We start from the raw sequence: 6,000 nt of genomic DNA, 5'->3' as shown, positions 1-6,000 counted from the left end.
TTTGGAGACTTCTTGCTTCAAGTTATGCTTTGTTGCACACATTAAGAATTTTTCTGAATAGTCTTTAAAGACTCAATTATCAGGGCAAGTGTAATGCCTCAGCAGGGTAATCCTTTGCCATGTGATGCTGGCTTTCCATATGACACCTGTCTCCATTTGGGTGCAGGGTTCCGAGGACTTGGCTCACTGTCTACTGCTTTTCCAGTCCATAAGCAGAGAGCTAGATTGGAAGTGGAGCAGTTGGGACATGAAAAGGCACCCATATGAGATGGCAGCACCACAGGGTGGAGGATTAACCTGTGAGCCACCACAGCAACCCTGACAGTAGCATTTTAGTAAAGATCTTGCTGCATTCCAGAAGACTTGTCAGCTCACTTTTACACCCGGAATCCACAGGGATGGCCTCATATGTGTAGTGGATCCATGGAGTGAACCCTGTTGGAGTAAATGCTTTAAAATGCTGACATATCTAAAACAAAGGACAGGCTGGAGAACACAAATCTAGCCTCCAGGAAGTCTCCAGTGTGAAGCACAAGAGATATCCTAACGAGGGTTCATTTGTACGTTCAGCAAGCCTTTGCTGATTGCCAGCCATGTGTCAGGCACCGTGCTAGCAACTTGGCACATGACAGTCACCACAGGAGTAGAGGCTGACAGAGCCTCTATTCTAAGCTAACAGGCAAAGCTTAAAGCTTTGTTTTTTCCCAAACTTCGGTGCACATTGGAGTCACTGAGGGACCTTTAAGAATCCTCAAGCCTGGCTCTTGCCCCTAGACGCTCTGATCTTGTTGGTATGGGCTGAGAACTGGGCATCAGGAGTTTTCAAGCTCTCCAACACTTCTAATGTTCAGCAAAGTCAGGGATCTTACCTTCCTGGGTTCGTTAAAGACCCTGAGAGATCTCTAGCTTGCAGTTTTGTGCTTTTTTGAACAGAGTCTTTAAAGATTTATTTTATTTTTATTGGAAAGGCAGATATACAGAGAGGAGAGACAGAGAGGAAGATCTTTCGTCGGATTATTCACTCCCCAAGTGAGTGTAGCGGCCAATGCTATGCCGATCCGAAGCCAGGAGCCTCTTCCAGGTCTCCCACGTGGAAGCAGGGTCCCAAAGCTTTGGGCCGTCCTCGACTGCATTCCCGGGCCACAGGCAGGGAGCTGGAAGGGAAGCTGGGCTGCCGGGATTAGAACCAGCGCCCATATGGGATCCTGGGCATGCAAGGGGAGGACCTTAACCACTACGCCATCGCACCGGGCCCTGAACAGAGCCTTTAAAAAGAATAAGCTTCAGCACCCGGGGACGGCACCAGGATGTCACAGTTAGCTGCCACTTGGGATGTCCATGTCCCACATGTGAGTGCTGAGGCTAGAACAGCGACTCTGTTCCCATCCAGGTCAGTGCAAATGCGTGAATGCGTGCTCTGCGTCAGATGTCTGAAGCATGTGCGTCCCTGCTATACCTCCCTACACTGGAGACGTGGATGGAGTTCCTCACTCCTGGCTGGACAGGAATTCTCCAGCTGTGGCAGGAATCTGGGAATGAGCCAGTGGGTGGAGGATCTCTGGCATTGTCTCTCTCTCTCTCTCTGCCTTTCAAATAAGTGAAAATAAATAACTACAAAATCAAACTTTCAGGTATTGCGAAACCCAAATCTAGCCTTCCCATTCTGGAGGTAGTCTTAATCAGCTAGTTCCTAAGTCAGCACAAGCTTTTCAGAAGTATTATTTGGCTGAAAGATGCAGATTAGCAGTCTGCTGATGACTATCACCACATGAAAGCTATGCCATCCCAGGGAGCAGATGTCACTTTTTGTGGTCTCACCTCTCTCTTTTTTTTTTTTTGCTCAAGACCGTAACAGTGAGTTTTTGTAGTACTTTAAGGAAAAAAATCCATGATGGAGTGGAAAATTCACTGCTACCGTGGCAACATCCTGTGATTTTAATTGAATTTTTAATTACGTTTCATGGTGCACAGCATTTTTTATTTCATGACAATGCCCATGAGAGGCCTATTCCATATTCATGGAGAGCCACACCTTGCCAACCCCCTACTTCGCTAGGGAAAGTTGCCTGGTGACACTTTATACGGTTGATTTAAGGCTCCACAAATGTATTCAGAAATTTATTACAGAAGTCGACAATAACCATTTCTGCTGCAAAACAGCCAGCTGGCAGACTGAGGGCTCTGTGTGGCCCTTCCTCTTGTGTAATTTTAGACAGATGCACACCTAGGAGTCTTCGTGGCGCTCAGGGGTGTAAGTACAGAAAGGCAAGGTTAATCCAGCTCCCTGCTTGTGGCCTGGGAAAGCAGTCAAGGACACTCCTGCACCTGTGTGGGAGACCCGGAAGAGACTTCAAGCTCCAGGAGGCTTCGGATTGGCGCAACTCCAGCCATTGTGGCTGCTTGGGGAGTGAATCAATGGATGAAGGTCTTCCTCTCCATCCCTCCTTTTCTTTGTATATCTGACTTTCAAAAAAAAAAAAAAAAAGTAAAATCTTAAAAAAAGAGAAAGAAAGGCAAGGTTGGTGTTTACTGCAGGAGCTGACAGAGGCTCTCAGCTCTGCTTGGGAGCAGCTTTGAACTTGCTAGACGACCATGGAAGATGTATTTCCCCATATCAGTTACAAAATACAAAGGAAAGGCTGCCCCAGGGTCCTCTGAGGTTTCTTTTTCCTGAGCACACTTTGCTGTGAATCCTGTGGGGCCCTTCCATGTAGTAGACACTTGGCAGGTCACACCCAGGCCCTGGGTGCATCTGATTGCCAGTGGCTTCATGGCCCATGGAGGAAAACATCATCTAATACATAAGCGACAGGTCACTCCTCCAGCCCCCAGTGAGGAATAAAGGCAGATGAAGGCTATCGCTGCTGCTCTCTGGAGGACAAGATGGGGCTTTCTTTGATTAATTGCAGCTATGGTAGAGTCTATAAGCTCTTCTATTATCTGGAACATGTGAAAAGGTGCCCCGGATTAATCTCTCCCCTGGCGGAGTCTGGGGAATCATTGATAGGATTTCCCCAGCTGGGGGAAGATGTCTCCCTTCCGTCCATTCGGAACTCCACATTTTGCATCCTCATGCTGTATTTTCTCGGAAAATACATATTGGATTTTCTCGGAAACTTTCTACTTGTTCCCAGGAAGTTCAGCACACCACATGAGCCAGCTGCAGAAACAAGAAGGGAGGGTAACTGGCATGTCAGTGGGCTCCCCTGCTGTGAATTCAGTAATACCCTTTCATAAAGGCCTAGGAGATTGTTAATTACACAAAGAGCACTGGCTTTGCTTTACTAACAAATGCTGTTTGATTTGCCTAGGTGACATGACTAGTTGCACTGAATGAGAGGGCAATAATACCTCCCTAAACAGCACAAAGCAAACAGTAAAAGCAGATACTGGGGAAGACAAGGGGGGCCCAGCAATGGGACTTATTTCCCCAAGCAGTAGTTCTCATGTTGCCACATAATCACTCCCATAGTAAAAATGAGAGTAGCCGGCATGTTCTAGTGAAATTGAGTGCTCTGCGTTTCCACAGGTGCTGGCATTTCCTCACCGTGCTCACTTCACTAGCTTGAATGCTGCATTCTGTCAGAGTGCTTCAAAGAGCTCACGAAAAAAAGGAATTTTAAGAACATTATTTCTATGCAAATGTGATTTAAAAATTTGATTTGAGAGGTTCCTTTATGATTCTGAACCCAAAGTTAATGAAATCTGAAATCCATAGTAAAAATGAAGTGAGTTCTTTGGGAGCATTAATTCACTTTTAGAAAGTGGATTTTAGAAAGGTTCCGTGGGGTAAACGAAGTCCTGGACTTGCATCCGTGTGTGGCTGTGACATTGGATAAGCCTCAGTGCACGGTACATGGGAGCTTTTGCCATGACTGATACTGGTTGGGCTAATTTTGCTCATATTCTTGAAATGCTCACAAGGTAGTAAGTCTTCTCGGGGTCATGTGTTGAAGTTCAAGTGATCAACAGATCCAGCTGTAGTTGGTTTTTTTTTTTTTAAAGATTAATTTATTTTTATTGGAAAGTCAGGATTACAGAGAGAAGGAGAGATAGAGAAAGATCTTCCACCTGCTTGTTCACTGCCCAAGTGGCTGCAATGGCTGGAGCTGAGCTGATCCAAAGTCAGGAACTAGGAACTTCTTCCAGGTCTCCCATGCAGGTGCAGGGATCCAAGGCTTTGGGCCATCGTCAACTGCTTTCCCAGGCCACAAATAGGGAGCTGGATGGGACATGAACAGATACCCATATGGCATCTCAGCAGTTGCAAGGGGAGGATTTATCCACTAGGCTACCGCACTGGCCCCAATAGTAATTTTTTAAAGTATGATTGAGAAGCAAAGCAGATTTGGAATGAACTTTGCACACAATGCTGTGTGCCAGCAGATTTGTCCCCAGGTCTTCCTGGGTAAAAGCTCCTCAGCTGTAAGGCGAGGCAAATGACCAAGGAAGGCGGCTCAGGTTCTGAAGGTTGCTGTGCTCTTTGCAGGGCTATCTGGTCAATCTGGATTTTGGCGACTCAAGAGATTATGTGCTGGCTTAAGGCTTCTGCTGTGTCTCTGCTTTGGGAAATCAATTTCCATTTCATCTGAGTAGAATCCCACATGGCCTCTAGCATTGAAAGTCTTGCAGAAGCAGCTTTGGGTTCACATGCATGGATACGTGGAGCTTTGCTCTTGGTGATTAAGCATTACTGAGAGCATTTTAGTCTCACCTTGTTCATTTCTCTCAGATAAACTTGTTCATTTCTGGACTTGTTCTTCCTGTGGAATAAATCTTCACTGAGCTCCTTCCATGTAACAGGCACTGTGCTGGATGGGTACTGGGCCGTGGCAATGGAAGGCATGGTTCTGGCCTTGAGGAGAGGAACAAGGGGACACATGATTGCTGGTGTCACAGACAGAAGGAAGCGCAGGGAGCATACCTAGTGTGTGGTGCTTTCCAGAGTATGGGGTAGCTGCCTCAGGGAGCTTCCTCAATTAAATGATCGCTGAGCACACGGTCATTTACTGAAGTTCAAATCAACTTTCTTCTTGGAAGAGAGACCAGAGCTGAGACTGAATGACTGGTTTCGAGTTATTGTTACATCATTTTCAAGCAGGTAACTTTAGGTAAGCCCCTCAACCATTCTATCTATATGCTCTTTCATTTCCTAGATGGCCGCAATGACCAGGGACTGAACTTCAGGAGCCAGGAACTTCCTCCAGGTCTCCCACATGGGTTGTAGAATCCCAGGGATTTGGACAAAATTCTGCTGCTTTTCCCACGCCATTAGCAGAGAGCTGGATTTGAAGTGGGGCAGCCAGGATTCAAACTAGCACTCACATGGGATGCCACTGCTACAGGCTGCAGCTTATCCTGATATGCTACAGAGCTGGCCCCAGTTCATGAACTTGTGATAAATAATCGTGTAGCTCATGAATATCTCACAAGGAAGATAATGTCATCTCTATGTCTAAATGAAGAAAAGTTCAGAGAGCTAAGAAGTTTGCCAATAGATTACAAATGGAACAGCTGGAATTCAAATTCCAGTTGATCTCACTACATGTAAAGTCCATTTTCCTAGCTAAAAACACTTCTTTTTTGCCGGAGACCAGCTCCAGCTGAGTTCGGAACTCAGGAAGGGTGCATGGAGTCAGCGATAAAGAAAGATACGGACATTGTCACTTGGTGCCCTCTCGCAACCGCTCAAGAAGCTGTCCTTTTTTATTTACTCAGACACATCACAAGCTTCTACACAAATAACTAATTTTTCTATTTTTACGTCAAGACTTCGGGGGCATGCACAGACATTTGATCATTCTGTCTGTACTTTAAGGCTGAGCAGGTGCCCGTAAAGATAATTCTGCAAAATACTGTATTCATATTCTTTAAAGCAAGCCATTAGTCATTCTTCAGTAGTAGCCATGGAGTGACAGCCAGGACTCCAAGGTCAAGGCACATGTGATTACTGCTAATCAGTAATACATTCCAACCACATTTCTATTTCTACAATTTACG

This window comes from Ochotona curzoniae, unplaced genomic scaffold (assembly GCF_017591425.1).
Source record: "Ochotona curzoniae isolate NIBS_2020 unplaced genomic scaffold, NIBS_Ocur_1.0 contig_4877, whole genome shotgun sequence".
In the NCBI taxonomy this organism is placed as follows: domain Eukaryota; kingdom Metazoa; phylum Chordata; class Mammalia; order Lagomorpha; family Ochotonidae; genus Ochotona; species Ochotona curzoniae.
This window is presented reverse-complemented; position numbering follows the sequence as displayed.